The sequence below is a fragment of the Bos grunniens genome, chromosome 15 (assembly GCF_055505025.1).
Source record: "Bos grunniens cultivar Pamir isolate PY7600 chromosome 15, Bosgru_T2T1.0, whole genome shotgun sequence".
In the NCBI taxonomy this organism is placed as follows: Eukaryota; Metazoa; Chordata; class Mammalia; order Artiodactyla; family Bovidae; genus Bos; species Bos grunniens.
Window position 1 is genome coordinate 43,140,960 of NC_141179.1, and position 16,936 is coordinate 43,157,895.

Here is a 16,936-nt window from a genome sequence, read left to right on the forward strand (position 1 = left end):
CATTACTTTGCTGTTTGTGTGTGTGTGTGTGTATGTGTGTGTGTGTGTGTGCATGTGTGTTTTAACTGCAATTTCAGAGCATTTGAGGAGGTTTTGGAGGTAAATGCATTTGTTTCATCTGTAATGCTTAACTGGAAGTCATTTAATAACTTTTTTTTGCACTCTTCATCTTAGAACTATTTTAAGTTTGTAAATCATGTACTGCTGTATTTCTTTCAGAAGTTGGACGTTAGAACATACTCTAATGTTCATTTTTCTTTTTTGGAGTTTACTTCTTGAAATTTTTATATTTAAAGCTTTACATGTAGGGATCTTCATGAGACTGATGTGCTAGAATACTAAAAAATTAAGAGATTAGGTTAGCTCATCCTGTGACTTTGAGACCATATTAAGGTTATAAATAAGATATTTTTAAAAATTACTTGTTGCTGGTCTCAAAGAGAGCTGTTGATTTTTATATGTTCTTATATGAGGCTACATAACTAAACTCTTATTTACTCAAACAATATTTAATCAGTTTGCTTGGATTCTGAAGGCTGACAATCATATTATCTTACACATAAACCCATTTAAGTTATTTTGGATACTCTTTTATACTATATCAATACGTTTCATCAAAAGCTGTCTACTAAAACTAGGCACGTGTTTGTGATACTCATTATTGTATGGATAACAAAATATTTGAAATTTCCCAACTCTTAAATTGCTTCTCTCCCAAAGTCTTATAACCACTGTGTTTTCTCTGAACTTTTGAAAAATACTTGTTTAAAATATAGAACACACACCTGACATTGCCATGGCCTGACTTGGCAATGGAATTCAGTTTCTTAAGACTTCTGTTACTTTATTTCACAAGTCATTTCTTCTTTGGTCAGAATATAGTTCATAATAACAGTTCTTTGTTATCACTTCTTTTTTGTCCTCTTTAGAAAAGAACTCTATCAGCAAAACAAAATAATTTTGGGGTTGCTTAACTTTTAAAAAGGAATTCAAGGTCAATTAAACATTTTTTTGTGCTCATTTTGGTTGTGCTCTATCTACAAAACCAGTTCTTCTCAAAAAACACAATGAGACATGCCAGGGAAGATTTATATAATACCATACTTAATTCAGTCTACAGCCCATAGGGTTGCAAAGAGTTGGACACGACTGAAGCGACTTAACATGCATGCAAATGCTTATCCCAGAATTAATTATTTAAAAAATTGTGAACAACTTAAACAACCCACAATAGGGAATTGGTTACATTGTGGTACTTACCTATATGCTGGTGTAATAGTCAATCATTAAAAATAACTTTCTTAAAAATATGTAACTACATGGGAAAATGCACTTGTTACAGAAGGTGGAGAAAAAAGGGCTCAAAACTGTATGTATATGTCCCCTTTTATGTAAAAAGATACATCCAGATATAAATGGTTGCAAAGCAAAGTTTTAAATTAAATAACTGTTCATTTTCATTGTTTCTTTTCTAACTTTTCAACTTTAAATTTATATTAACATAAAATAATATCCATAAGGTGATTTATAAAGATAATTCAGCAGTGAGATGACACAGTTCCTAGAGATACAGAGGCTTAAATTCTAGTGCTGCCTTTGTCACATACTACCTATATCACCTTAATGTTTCTTAGCCTTGGTTTCATCATTTGTAGAATGAACCTTGTGGGATTCAGTTATATATAAAGTGTTGAGTGAGTGGGTTGCCATTTCCTCCTCCAGGGGATCTTCCCCACCCAGGGATCGAACCTGTATCTCTTGCTTTGGCAGGCGGATTCTTTACCGCTGAGCCCCCTGGGAATCCCCAAGTAAGCAAAGTTGATATTTATAATGCATTAAGTGTGGAGCTTAAAAATGTCTGTCAGTTCTAACCTTGCGCTTTTGAAGTATCATGTGATTCCAGGATATGTCTTAAAGAAAACTGAAACTGAACAATGACATGTAGCATCCTGAAAAACTATCCCCATCTTGACTGTCACTAATAAGTTGTAAAATTTTAATGAGTCTGGTCTGTGGGAAATGATGAGAGTCAGGTGGAAAGGAATAGTGAAAAACATAAGTTGCTGTATATACACTCATGTATTTATGAAAACAGTATTTGTCAGCTTATGTGGTATGTACATTGATAGTGTCATTCCAAATAGATGTTTCCGCAGTCACTCGAAAAAAGAGCAAACTGCAGGCCAGTCAGTCATGACACTCAGTTGTAAACAGTTTAGGTTTGCACCTGTGATAGCATTTTTCCTCCTGCTTGCCAATAAAGACACTGGGGAGAGCAGAATCCTGATTTTTATCTTGTTTGTTTAATGCTTATCATTCTGTTACTGTCTTTTAGTGACTGTTCTTTTTCCAGCTGTCTAAACATTCTCTCACATTCCTGTCAGAAATACAACTTGAGCTCAGGTTCAAGAATTACAGGGTCCCTTCCTCCGCTGTGTGTATGTTCGCCACACTGAGCAGTTTGTGGGATCTTAGTTCCCTGACTAGAGATCGAACCCAAGCCCTTGGCAGTGAGAGCACAGAGTCCTAACCACTGGACTGCCAGCGAATTCCCCTTTCATGTTTATTACTTCCTCAGCACACTTTTAGTTAAAGTTTGAAACGATTAAACCAGCTAGCATTATTGTATTTCAAATCCAGATCCTATGAGGAATACTTCTCATTAGTGGTAGGATCATCTCCTGATATACCAAGTTCTGTTATTACTTAATCTTATAACACATTTAATGTGAAAGGTAGACATTTATCTGGAGATTAGGACTGTTTCTTTTCATCCATTGGAAAAAAGTTGCTGTATATTTGCTTATATGAACTATTGTTTATTTATTGAATATTTATAAATTAATATATTTCATTTGGGAATACAATATCAAAATTTCTCTTGGAGTATGATTCTAATAATATTAATTATAGTATAATTATAATTATAGCATAGAATAAAATAATTCCTTTATATAGCTGTACTTGGATGTGTGAAATAAAAGGTGTCATGTATAACCAGCTATCTTGACACCTTCTTTGTGAAACATTTAGTAAAAAATATCTGACCAGGCCTATCATGAATTACTATTACTGTCCTAGTTGTGGTCACATTAAGCTTAATTTTGAATAAGTACTTACTGAATCTGAAAAGAATGATCCTTGTAATTTCCCAGTATTCCCACTGTTAATACTTTTGAAGTCATAATTTAACAGAATTCCTGTTATAATGTAAACTTTGGGAAATGAGTAAGGAGGTCTTACTACCTAAACTCTCATATTCTTCTGGATGTTATGTGTTTCTTATCTTCTATGAGAGGAATTTTCTTTCTTTTTTTTTTTTAAATTTTTTAATTAAAGGTTGAACAATGAAATGTGGTTTAGTGAACTTTAAATTTATAGATGTACATGAAGGTCTTGGAAAATACTGAGTGATTATTATCTCAAGAACCTTCTACAACTTTACACCTTTAAGAGATCATTCAAATTAGTCACAATAATGTTATGGGAATCTTTAATTATTCTGTAATATTTTGTCATATTCTCTGTATGTGTAAAGCACTTGATATAAAAGTAAGCACAACTTGCTTTTTCTAGTTTTAGCAGCAAAATATATGATTGCTTATTTAAGTAATGTATCTATTGGCTTACAAAAGTTACTTTGTTATTTGTGAACTCTTCCTCTATGATAGGTACCTTTGATTTGAGAAATCAATGAAGTTGGTAGAATTGGAACTAACACAAAAAAAGATTTAGTTGATTCCTTACTGAAAACTTATAGTTTCATTTTAATTATGTGAAAATATATAGTTGTCATTCTATGACGTATAACTTTCAGTACCATTTGCCAAGCCTAATGAGCAGCTATGGTAATGAATGACAGACATCTAAGAGAATGTGTTTATTTGTTATTAATTCACAGAACTGATTGTCTTTGTATCAGAAGACTTGTTTGTTGGAATGAGGGGACCTGATGATACAAGCTCTCTCTTATATTATTTCATAATCTCAGCTCAGACATGAGGATTTTGAAAAACACTTCTAGGTTTTGTTAAAACCTGTTTAAAACTCCCGAGTTCTACCAAAGATTATACCTTTCTGCTAGCTTAAGCCAAGGCGAGTTACAGATTAACACCCATTCTTACTAGAATAGCAAGTCTCATACTTTTGGGTCTCACACTTTATATATACTCTCAGAAATTATTGAGAATCTGCAAAAAGTTTTGTTAATGTAGTTTTAGCTATTAATTTTTATGTTAGAAATGACAACTAGAAAATTTTAACTATTTTTAAAAGGTCAATGAACCATTGCATATTAAATAGCATATTTTTTGAAAAAGTAACTGTTTTCCATAATAAAAACGTAAGAAAAAGAGTGGTATTATATTTTTGGAAATATTATTGATATTGACTTAATAAAAGACAACTGGATTCTCATTCCTCCGTCTACATTCATGCTTATACCGTATGTTGTTTTGGTTAACCGAGAAGTATATGAAGAAAATCAGGTCTAACAAATATGTAATTGAAAAAAGGAGGTATATTTTTGTAGCCTTTTCAGATATTGTGGAAACTCTTGTCTGAATACTACATCAGTACTCAATAAATGGAAATTTCCTAAAGGCTAATTGTAATGTGAGTTATGTAAACACATCAATGAACATTTTTTATTCTCTGTGATAAAATCTATTGTTGGCTTTGCACTTTGAAAGATCTTTTATCCATGCAAGATTTTATAGCATCATGCTTTAGTAATTGGGCAAATAGGGATTGAGAGTTATACAGATCTTCCTAATATTAACATATACAGTGTTTAAAATGTTAGCTAATAATACTGTCCTATTAATTAGGAATACAAAGCTGTCAGGTTCATGATTGTGCTTGAAAGTTCATTTTATCATTGATAACAAATAGCCTCAGATCTTTATCTTGAAGTGACAGGCCACTTCATTCATTTTGAGAAAATGACTACCAAATACATAAGTCTTTATAAGCCTATTTGTCAGTTATTCTTTCAAGTAAAAGAATGGTTTTCTTGGCGTGGGGGTGGGTAGAATGGTTCAGCTTACAATTTAAACAACTACACAAGTAGTTTTTCTTACACAGCTATTGTACTCCTATATGCTGTAAAAGCGCTTTATGTATACTTATTCTTTGAAACAGAATATTTTAATTCAGGGATGATGTTATAATGAAATTAAAATGTTTATTGTATCAGCAAAGAAACTATTAATGAAACTTTTTATAAAACTGCGAGGGTGTAGCTTTGAAGAATACAATGTCTATAAGTATAGTTTAGTGCTGCTGCATTGATTACTGTTAAGATACCAGCAACTTTGCCCACAATTCCTTTTCCACCATTAAAGTTCAGTTCAGTTCAGTCGCTCAGTCGTGTCCGACTCTTCGTGACCCCATGAATCGCAGCATGCCAGGCCTCCTTGTCCATCACCAACTCCCGGAGTTCACTCAGACTCATGTCCATCGAGTCAGTGATGCCATCCAGCCATCTCATCCTCTTTCGTCCCCTTTTCCTCCTGCCCCCAATCCCTCCTAGTATCAGAGTCTTTTCCAATGAGTCAACTCTTCGCATGAGGTGGCCAAAGCACTGGAGTTTCAGCTTCAGCATCATTCCCTCCAAAGAAATTCCAGGGCTGATCTCCTTCAGAATGGGCTGGTTGGATCTTCTTGCAGTCCAAGGGACTCTCAAGAGTCTTCTCCAACACCACAGTTCAAAAGCATCAATTCTTCGGCGCTCAGCCTTCTTCACAGTCCAACTCTCACGTCCATACATGACCACAGGAAAAGCAATAGCCTTGACTAGACGGACCTTTGTTGGCAAAGTAATGTGTCTGCTTTTGAATATGCTATCTAGGTTGGTCATAACTTTCCTTCCAAGGAGTAAGCGTCTTTTCATTTCATGGCTGCAGTCACCATCTGCAGTGATTTTGGAGCCCAGAAAAATAAAGTCTGACAGTGTTTCCCCATCTATTTCCCATGAAGTGATGGGACCGGATGCCACGATCTTTGTTTTCTGAATGTTGAGCTTTAAGCCAACTTTTTCACTCTCCTCTTTCACTTTCATCAAGAGGCTTTTTAGTACCTCTTCACTTTCTGCCATAAGGGTGGTGTCATCTGCATATCTGAGGTTATTGATATTTCTCCTGGCAATCTTGATTCCAGCTTGTGCTTCTTCCAGCCCAGTGTTTCTCATGATGCACTCTGCATATAAGTTAAATAAGCAGGGTGATAATATACAGCCTTGACGTACTCCTTTTCCTATTTGGAGCCAGTCTGTTGTTCCATGTCCAGTTCTAACTGTTGCTTCCTGACCTGCATATAGGTTTCTCAAGAGGCAGATCAGGTGGTCTGGTATTCCCATCTCTTTCAGAATTTTCCACAGTTTATTGTGATCCACACAGTCAAAGGCCTTGGCATAGTCAATAAAGCAGAAATAGATGCTTTTCTGGAACTCTCTTGCTTTTTCCATGATTCAGCAGATGTTGGCAATTTGATCTCTGGTTCCTCTGCCTTTTCTAAAACCAGCTTGAATACCATTAAAGTAAATGCCAACAAAGTGAAAGAAACAACCAGTTCTTAGTAGTATTATGATAACTGTTTTAACCACTGGGACTCCTGTAATTCTGTATACGATACTTTGAGGGCTGCTATTCTAGAATGAAATAGGCTTATAGTGGCCACAGAAAAATCTGAGATGTGAAGTCATGTAACTTGGATAAATAATTGTTGAGGGAGAAATATACACAAAATGACAAGTTAACTTTTCTGTACTGGATTAGTAAAATATATAACTTCTAGTGATATATATACATGTGTGTATATAGAGAGGAATAAAAGGTTACTGTGATTATTATAATTACTTATTATAATAAGAATTTATAAAATGGTTTGGAGCACGTGGTGGAACTGCTTGATTCTTTGGAGGGGGTTTAGAGAAACTGGGGAGCTTCAGAAGAAGCTTCACAGAGTAAGTGATACTAACGAGGTAAATAAATATTTGTTCACTAAATTACTATTTCAAAACAAAAATGTGGTAGAGAAAGATATTTTACTTACTAATTCATGTATTTTTAAAGTTTTTCTGCTGTTTATGTATTCCCTATGATGTGTGCTGAAAGAAATGTGTCTGGTAGAATTTTTCATTTGGTAGAGAAGCTTTGACAGTGATTAATGTGTCTCTCTAAATGTAGGAATTCATCCAAATATTACTTTTTCGATGTTTCTTTAGAATGAATCAGGGAGTCAATGAGGCAATGAAAGAAGAAGCAGGGAAAAACTGACAAAGAAGGGGAAAGAAAGTGTTATAGATATGATACTAGAAACTCTGCAGATCAAGGGGGTTAATAATCATAATAAGTAAAATTTACTTCTCAGAATTATATGGCAGAGTCTATTCTGAGTACTTTTCCCTTGTTACCTTTTGTGAGCTTCCCAAGAGTATTTTTTCAGTTCAGTTCAGTCACTCAGTCTGACTCTTTCTGACCCAATGGACCATGGCTTCCCTGTCCGTCATCAACTCCCGGGGCTTACTCAAACTCATGGCCATTGAGTCGGTGCTGCCATCCAGCCACCTCATCCTCTGTCGTCCCCTTCTCCTACTGCCTTCAATCCTTCCCAGAATCAGGGTCTTTTCTAATAAGTCAGTTCTTCGCATCATATGGCCAAAGTATTGGAGCTTTAGTTTCAGCATCAGTCCTTCCAATGAATATTCAGGACTGATCTCCTTTAGGATGGGCTGGTTGGATCTCCTTGCAGTCCAAGGGACTCTCAAGAGTCTTCTCCAACACCACAGTTCAAAAGCATCAATTCTTCGGCGCTCAGCCTTCTTCACAGTCCAACTCTCACATCCATACATGACCACTGGAAAAACCATAGCCTTCACTAGATGGACCTTTGTTGGCAAAGTAATGTCTATGCTTTTTGATATGCTGTCTAGGTTTGTCATAGCTTTTCTTCCAAGGAGCAGTCGTTTTTCATTTTCATGGCTGCAATCACCATCTGCAGTGATTTTGGAGCCCAAGAAAATAAAGTCCGTCACTGGTTTTATTGTTTTCTCTTCTATTTGCCATGAAGTGATGGGACCAGTTGCCATGATCTTAGTTTTTTGAATGTTGAGTTTTAAGCCAGCTTTTTCACTTCCCTCTTTCCCCTTCATCAAGAGGCTCTTTACTTTCTCTTCATCTTTGGCCATTAAGGTAATGCCATCTGCATATCTGAGGTTATTGATATTTCTCCTGGCAATCTTGATTCCAGCTTGTGCTTCATCTAGCCTGACATTTCTCATGATATACTCTGCATATAAGTTAAATAAGCAGGGTGACAATATACAGCCTTGATGTACTCCTTTCCCAATATGGAACCAGTCCATTGTTCTATGTCCAGTTCTAACTGTTGCTTCTTGACCTGCATACAGATTTCTCAGGAGGCAGGTAAGGTGGTCTGGTATTCCCATCCCTTTGAGAATTTTTCACAGTTTGTTGTAACCCACATAATCAAAGGCTTTGACATGTAGATGTTTTTCTGGAATTCTCTTGCTTTTTCTATGATTGAATAGATGTTGATAATTTGATCTCTGGTTCCTCTGCCTTTTCTAAATCCAGCCTGAACATCTGGACGTTCTTGGTTCATGTACTGTTGAAGCCTGGCTTGGAGAGTTTTGAGCTTTACTTTACTAGTGTGTGAGATGAGTACAATTATGGTAGTCTGAACATTCTTTGTCATTGCCTTTCTTTGGGATTGGGATGAAAACTGACCTTTTTCAGTCCTGTGGCCACTGCTGAGTTTTCCAAATTTTCTGGCATGTTGAGTGCAGCACTTTCACAGCATCATCTTTCAGAATTTGAAATAGCTCAGCTGAAATTCCATTACCTCACTAACTTTGTTTGTAGTGATACTTCCTAAGGGCCACTTGAATTCAAATTCCAGAATATCTGGCTCTGGGTGCGTGATCACATTATCATTGTTATCTGGGTAACGAAGATCTTTTTTGTAATTTTGTTCTGTGTATTCTTGCCACCTCTTCTTAATATCTTCTGCTTCTGTTAGGTCCATACCGTTTCTGTCCTTTATTGTGCCCATCTTTGCAATGAAATATTCCCTTGGTGTCTCTAATTTTCTTGAAGAGATCTCTAGTCTTTGCCATTCTATTGTTTTCCTCTATTTCTTTGCACTGATCACTGAGGAAGGCTTTCTTATCTCTCCTTGCTCTTCTTTGGAACTCTGCATTTAAATGGGTATATCTTTCCTTTTCTTCTTTGCCTTTTGCTTCTCTTCTTTTCTCAGCTATTTGTAAGGCTTCCTCAGACAACCATTTTGCCTTTTTGCATTTCTTCCTTGTGGGGATGGTTTTGATCACCGCCTCCTGTACAGTGTTACAAACCTCTGTCCATAGTTCTTTAGGCAGTCTTATCTGTCAGATGTAATGTCTTGAATCTACTTGTCACTTGCACTGTATAATTGGATTTGATTTAGGTTATACCTCAATGGTCTAGTGGTTTTCCCTGCTTTCTTCAGTTTAAGTCTGAATTTTACAATAAGGAGTTCACCATCTGAGCCACAGTCAGCTCCTGGTCTTGTTTTTGCTGGCTATGTAGAGCTTCTCCATCTTTGACTGCAAAGAATATAATCAATCTGATTTTGCATTTGACCATCTGGTGATGTTCATATGTAGAGTCTTCTCTTGAGTTGTTGGAAAAGGGTGTTTGCTATGACCAGTGCGTTCTCTTGGCAAAACTCTGTTAGCCTTTGCCCTGCTTCATTTTGTACTCCAAGGCCAAACTTGCCTGTAGTCCAGGTATTTTGACTTCCTACTTTTGCATTCCAGTCCCCTATGATGAAATGGACTTTTTTTTTTTTGGTGTTAGTTCTAGAATGTCTTGAACGTCTTCATAGAACCATTCAACTTCAGCTTTTTTGGCAATAGTGGTTTGGGTATAGACTTGGATTACAGTGATATTAAATGGTTTGCCTTGGAAACAAACAGAGATCATTCTGTCATTTTTGAGATTGCCCCCAAGTACAAACATTCTGGCCTCTTTTGTTGACTATGAGGACTACTCCATTTCTTCTAAGGGATTCTTGCCCACAGTAGTAGATATAATGGTCATCTGAACTAAATTCGCCCATTCTGGTCCATTTTAGTTCACAGATTCCTAAAGTATTGAAGTTCACTCTTGCCATCTCCTGTTTGACCACTTCCAATTTACCATGGACTGTTAATTCCAGGTGCCTGTGCAATATTGTTCTTTACAGCATCAGACTTTACTTCCATCACCAGTCACATCTACAACTGGGCATTGTTTTCCCTTTGGCTCAGCCTCTTCATTCTTTCTGGAGCTATTTCTCCACTCTTCTCCAGTAGTTTATTGGGCACCTACCTACCTGGGGAGTTCATCTTTCAGTGTCATATCTTTAGAGTACTAGTTCAGTTCAGTTCAGTTCAGTCACTCAGTCGTGTCCGACTCTTTGCGACGCCATGAATCACAGCATGCCAGGCCTCCCTGGCCATCACCAACTCCCGGAGTTCACTCAAACTCATGTCCATCAAGTCGGTGATGCCATCCAGCCATCTCATCTTCTGTTGTCCCCTTCTCCTCCTGCCCCCAATCTCTCCCAGCATCAGAGTCTTTTCCAATGAGTCAACTCTTCGCATGAGGTGGCCAAAGTACTGGAGTTTCAGCTTTAGCATCATTCCTTGCAAAGAACACCCAGGACTGATCTCCTTCAGAATGGCCTGGTTGGATCTCCTTGCAGTGCAAAGGACTCTCCAGAGTCTTCTCCACCACCACAGTTCAAAGCATCAATTCTTCGGTGCTCAGCTTTCTTCACAGTCCAACTCTCACATCCATACGTGACCACTGGAAAAACCATAGCCTTGACTAGATGGACCTTTGTTGTCAAAGTAATGTCTCTGCTTTTGAATATGCTATCTAGGTTGGTCATAACTTTCCTTCCAAGGAGTAAGCGTGTTTTAATTTCATGGCTGCAATCACCATCTGCAGTGATTTTGGAGCCCAAAAAAATAAAGTCTGACACTGTTTTCTACTGTTTCTGCATCTGTTTCCCATGAAGTGATGAGACTAGCTGGCCATGATCTTAGTTTTCTGAACGTTGAGCTTTGAGCTAACTTTTTTACTCTCCTCTTTCACTTTCATGAAGAGGCTTTGTAGTTCCTTTTCACTTTCTGCCATAGGGTGGTGTCATCTGCATATCTGAGGTTATTGATATTTCTCCCAGCAATCTTGATTCCAGCTTGTGCTTCTTCCACCCCAGCGTTTCTCATGATGTACTCTGTATATAAGTTAAATAAGCAGGGTGACAATATACAGCCTTGACGTACTCCTTTTCCTATTTGGAACCAGTCTGTTGTTCCATGTCCAGTTCTAAAGTGTAACTGTATAAATCTGTATACGTAAAGTATAAATCTGTAGTACTAGTAGATGGGTACTAATATTCTGCCTTTTATGGATGAGGAAACTAAGGTTCTTAAAGGGTGAATGAAATGCTGAAACTGCACAGTTACTAAGCAGGATAAAGAAGGTAACCTGGTACAGAGAGCTTCTGTACTGTTGAGCTTGTTTCTATTTCTGTTCCATTTCTCCAATACTGTTAACAAGATATTCTCTTTTTCATCTTTTTAGAAGTAGCTTTACTTTTTAGAGTACTTTTAGATTCATAGCATGATTGAGCAAAAACTACAGAGAATTCACATGTGTTCTCAGTTCCAAACATGCAGCTTTCCACAGTATCAGTATCCCCCACCACAGTGATATATTTATCACAGTTGATGAATAAACTCACATTGATCATGTCATCAGGAACCGAAAGCTGTAATTTACCTTAGATTTCACTCTTGGTGTACATCTAAAGATTTTGATGAATACATAATAATATTTATATACAGTTATAGTCTTACACAGAATAGCTTCCCTGCTCTAAAAATCCTTGAAATTCTGCCTGTTATGTCTTCCCTGCCATAGGTAACTATTAATCTTTTTGCTCTCTATGGCTGTATATTTTCCAGAATATTATAAATTTGGAATTTTACCATATGCAGCCATTTCAGACTACTGTTTTTCACTTAGTAATGTGTATTTATGTTCCTCCATTTTTTCTCATGGCTTGATAGCTCATTTCTTTATTTTATTTACTTTTGGCTGTGCTGGATTTTGGTTGCTGCCCAAGCTTTTTTCCTCGTTGTGGCGAGATGGGGACTGCTCTCCAGTTGCAGCATGGGGCTTCTCTTGTGGCGCATGGGCCCTATCGTGTGCAGGCTTCAGTGGTTGCAGCACCTGGGCTCTAGTGCACAGGCTCAGTAGTTGTGGCACACGGGTTTAGTTGCTCCACAGCATGTGGGATCCTTATGGACCAGGGATTGAACCCATGTCTCCTGCATTGGCAGGCAGATTCTCTACCACTGAGCCACCGGGGAAGCCTGATAGCTCATTTCTTTTTAGTGCAATAAAATATCCCTTCACTTGGATGTGCCTTCACTTACTGAAGAATATCTTGGTTATTTCCACATTTTGACAGTTTTGAATAAAGCTGCTATAAACATCCACGTGCAGGTTTTGTGTGAATATATGTTTTCAACTCCTTTGGGTAAGTATTTGGCTTTTAGGTAAGAGTATGTTTAGTTTTGTAAGAAACTGCCACACTCTCTTACAATTTAGTAGTACCATTTTACATTCTCACTAGCAATAAGTGAGAGTTCCTGTTGTCCTGTATTTTTGTCAGCATCTGGCATTGTCATTATTTTGTATTTTGGCCATTTTAATAAGTATATGGCAGTGTCTCATTCTTTTAATTTGCAGTCCCTTATGGTCCCATCAGTTCATGGCAAATAGATGGGGAAACAGTGGCTGACTTTATTTTTCGGGGCTCCAAAATCACTGTAGATGGTGATTGCAGCCATGAAATTAAAAGATGCTTACTCCTTGGAAGGAAAGTTATGACCAACCTAGATAGCATATTCAAAAGCAGAGACATTACTTTGCCCACAAAGGTCCATCTAGTCAAGGCTATGGTTTTTCCAGTGGTCATGTATGGATGTGAGAGTTGGACTGTGAAGAAGGCTGAGCGCCGAAGAATTGATGCTTTGGAACTGTGGTGTTGGAGAAGACTCTTGAGAGTCCCTTGGACTGCAAGGAGATTCAACCAGTCCATGCTAAAAGAGATCAGTCCTGGATGTTCATTGGAAGGGCTGATGTTGAAGCTGAGATTCCAATACTTTGGCCACCTGATGTGAAGAGCTGACTCATTTGATAAGACCCTGATGCTGGGAAAGATTGAGGGCAGGAGGGGAAGGGGATGACAGAGGTTGAGATGGTTGGATGGCATCACTGACTCAATGGACATGGGTTTGGGTGAACTCCGGGTGTTCGTGATGGACAGGGAGGCCTGGCGTGCTGCAGTTCATGGGGTCACAAAGAGTCGGACATGACTGAGCGACTGAACTGAACTATGAAGTATGATATTAAACATCTTTTCATATGCTTATTTGCCTTCTGTGTATCTTTTTTGGAGAGAGATTTATTCAGAAGGAAACTGAAGAAGAACTGAAGAGTTTCTTACTATCTTGCACTGTACTTAGTCGCTCAATCATGCCCGACTCCTTGCGACCCCATGGACTGTAGCCTGGCAGGCTCCTCTTCCCATGGGGATTCTCCAGGCAAGAATACGTAGTGGGTTGCCATGCCCTCCTCCAGGGGATCTTCCTAACCCAGAGATCAAACCAGGTCTCCTGCATTGCAGGTAGAATCTTTACCCGCTGAGCTACCAGGGAAACCAAGAAGAGTTGCTTGATGAAGGTGAAAGAGGAGAGTGAAAAAGTTGGCTTGAAACTCAGCATTCTAAAAACTAAGGTCATGGCACTTGGTCCCATCAGTTGATGGCAAATAGAAGGGGGAAAAATTGGAAGCAGTGACAGATTTTATTTTCTTGGACTCCAGAATCACTGCAGACCATGACTGCAGCCATGAAATTGAAAGATGCTTTCTCTTTGGAAGGAAATCTATGAGAAACCTAGACAGAATATTAAAAAGCAGATACATGACTGTGCTGACAAAGATCTACATAGTCAAAGCTATGGTTTTTCCACCTGTCAGATGCAGATGTGACAGTTGGATCATAAAGAAAGCTGAGTATTGAAGAATTGATGCTTTTGAACTGTGGTGGTGTTGAAGACTTGAGAGTCCCTTGTACTTCAAGGAGATCAAACCAGTGAATCTTAAAGGAAATCAACCATGAATATTCATTGGAAGGACTATTGCTGAAGCTCCAATATTTTGGGCACATGCTACAAAGAGCTGACTCTTTGGAAAAGGCCCCAATGCTAGGAAAGACTGACGGCTATAGGAGAAGAGGGCAGCAGAGGATTAGATTGATTAGATGGCATCATTGACTCAGTAGACATGAATTTGAGCAAACTCCAGGAGATAGTGGAAGATAGAGGAGCCTGGCATGCTGCAATCCATGGGTTCGCAAAGAGTTGGACATGGCTTAGCAACTGAGCAACAATAATCTTATTCAGATCTTTTGCTGTCTTTTAAATTGAGTTGTTCACTTTCTTATTATTTAGTTTTAAAATCTCTTTTGTATATTTTGGATGATAATACATTATCAGATATGTGTTTTGCAAATATTTTCTCCCAGTCCTTAGTTTATCTTCTTATTTTCTTGACAGTGTCTTTCACAGAGCAGAAGTTTTGAATTTTAATGAAGTCTGACTTATTGACTCTTTCTTTCCTGGTTTATAATTTTGGGGTTGTATCAAAAAAGTCATTGCCCAAACAAATATTGTCTTTGTTTTCTCCTATGTTATCCTTAGATATTTTATAGTTTTGTATTTTACATTTAGATGTATGGTCCACTCTGAGTTTATTTTTGTGAAGGGTGCAAAGTCTGTGTCTAGATTTATTTTCTTGTATATGAATATTTTGTTGGTCCAGCACCATTTGTGAAAACACTGTCTTTTCTCCACTGTGTTGCTTTTGCTCTTTGGTCAAACTTCAGTTGATTGTATTCACGTGGTCTGTTCCTGGGCTCACTGTTCTTAATTGATCTATCTGTATCTTCATTCACCAGCACCACACCGTCCTGATGACTGTAGCTGTATAGTGAGTGTTGAAGTCAGATGGTGTCACTCTTCCAGCTTTGCTCTTGCATTTAAGTTGGCTCTTCTGGGCCTTCTGCCTCCACATCAACTTTAACATTAGTTTGTCAATATCCATAAGTAACTTGCTGGATTTGGGGGGATTGCATTGAATCTATAAATCAAGCTGGGAAGAATTGAAACTTGACGGTATCGTGTCTTCCTATTGATGAACATTGGAATCACTCTATTTCTTTGATTTCCTTTGTCAATGTTTTGTAATTTATATATATAATATATATTATACATAGCTTATTAGGTTTATACCTAAGTATTTCATTTTGAGGGTGCTAATATATGAAGATAGTATTGTGTTTTTAATATCAAATGACACTTGATCATTGTTGGTATATATAGGAGACTTGACTTCTGTTTATTGACCTTGTATCCTGGAACATTGCTGTAATTGCTTATTACTTTCAGGTTTTCTACAGAGACAGTCATGTCATTTGGGAGTAAAAAGACAGTTATACTTATTCCTTCTTAATTTGTAAACCTTTTATTTCCTTTTTTTTTGACTCATTGTATTAGCTAGGACTTTCAGTATAATTTAGAAAAGTAGTGGTAAGAAGTGACATCCTTGTTCCTAATCTTAGCTAGAAAGCATCTAGTTTCTTAACATTACGTATATTGTTAGCTGTAGATTTTTTTTTTTCTAACAAGTTAAGGAACTTCCCCTCTATCCTTACTTTGCTGAGAGTTTCTATCGTGAATTGGTATTTGATTTTCTCAAATTCCTTTTTTGCATTTACTGATACGATCATGCACTTTTTCTTGTTTAGCTTCTTCATGTGATAAATTGGTTTTCAAATGTTGAACCAGCTCTGCATACCCAAAATAAATCTTATTTTGTCTTGGTGTGTAATTCTTTTCATATGTTGGTATTTTCAATTTGCAGATATTTTGTTGAAGCTTTTTGCAACTGTGTTCATGAGAGATGTGTGGTGGTGGTTTAGTCGCTAAGTCGTGTCTGACTCTTGCTACCCCATTGACTATAGCCTGCCAGGCTCCTCTATCCATGGGATTCTCTAGGCAAGAATGGTGGAGTGGGTTGTCATTTCCTTCTCCAGGGGATCTTCCCAACCCAGGGATTGAACCCTGGTTTCCTGCATTGCATGCAGATTCTTACCAACTGAGCTACAAGGGAAGCTCAGTGATATGTAGTTTTATTGTAAATTGTTTTTTTCTGATTTTAGTATTAGGGTAATGCTGGCTTTATGGAATGAGTCAGGAAGTATTTCTTGTGCTTCAGTCTTACGGAAGAGATTATAGAGGATGTTTTAGTTTCGTCTTCAATATTTGTTAAGATTTACCAATGAACCTTTTGGGACCTGATGCTTTGTATTTTGGAAGATTATTAATTGTTGATTCAAATTCTTTAATAGATCTAGGTCTATTCACATTGTCTATTTCTTGGTGAATTTTATCAGATTATGTCTTTCAAGAAACTGATTTTATGTAGATTATCAAATTTGTGGACGTAGACTTATGCATAGTATTCCTTTATTATCTTTTTAATGTCTGTAGTAATGTGTCATCTTTCATTTTTGATGTTAATAATGTGTATCTTTTAGTTTGTCTGGCTAGAGGCTTGTTGACTTTAATGTTCTTTTTGAAGAACTAGCTTTAGATTTTGTTGCCTTTCTCTATTGATTTCCTTTTATAGATTTCATTGACTTCTGATCTAATTTTATTATTTCTTTTCTTCTGCTTGCTTTGAATTTAATTTGCTCTTCTTGTCCTAGTTTCCTAAAAGTTAGATTATTTATTTTAGATTTTCATCTTTTC

At 37.2% G+C, this 16,936-nt stretch overlaps 1 protein-coding gene across 7 annotated transcripts in view; it reads left to right on the top strand.

Moving 5' to 3' along the window:
• Positions 1-16,936, top strand: part of SBF2 (SET binding factor 2) — a 499,142-nt gene that overhangs the window by 202,038 nt on the left and 280,168 nt on the right. The gene's annotated exons all lie outside the window — the stretch shown is intronic.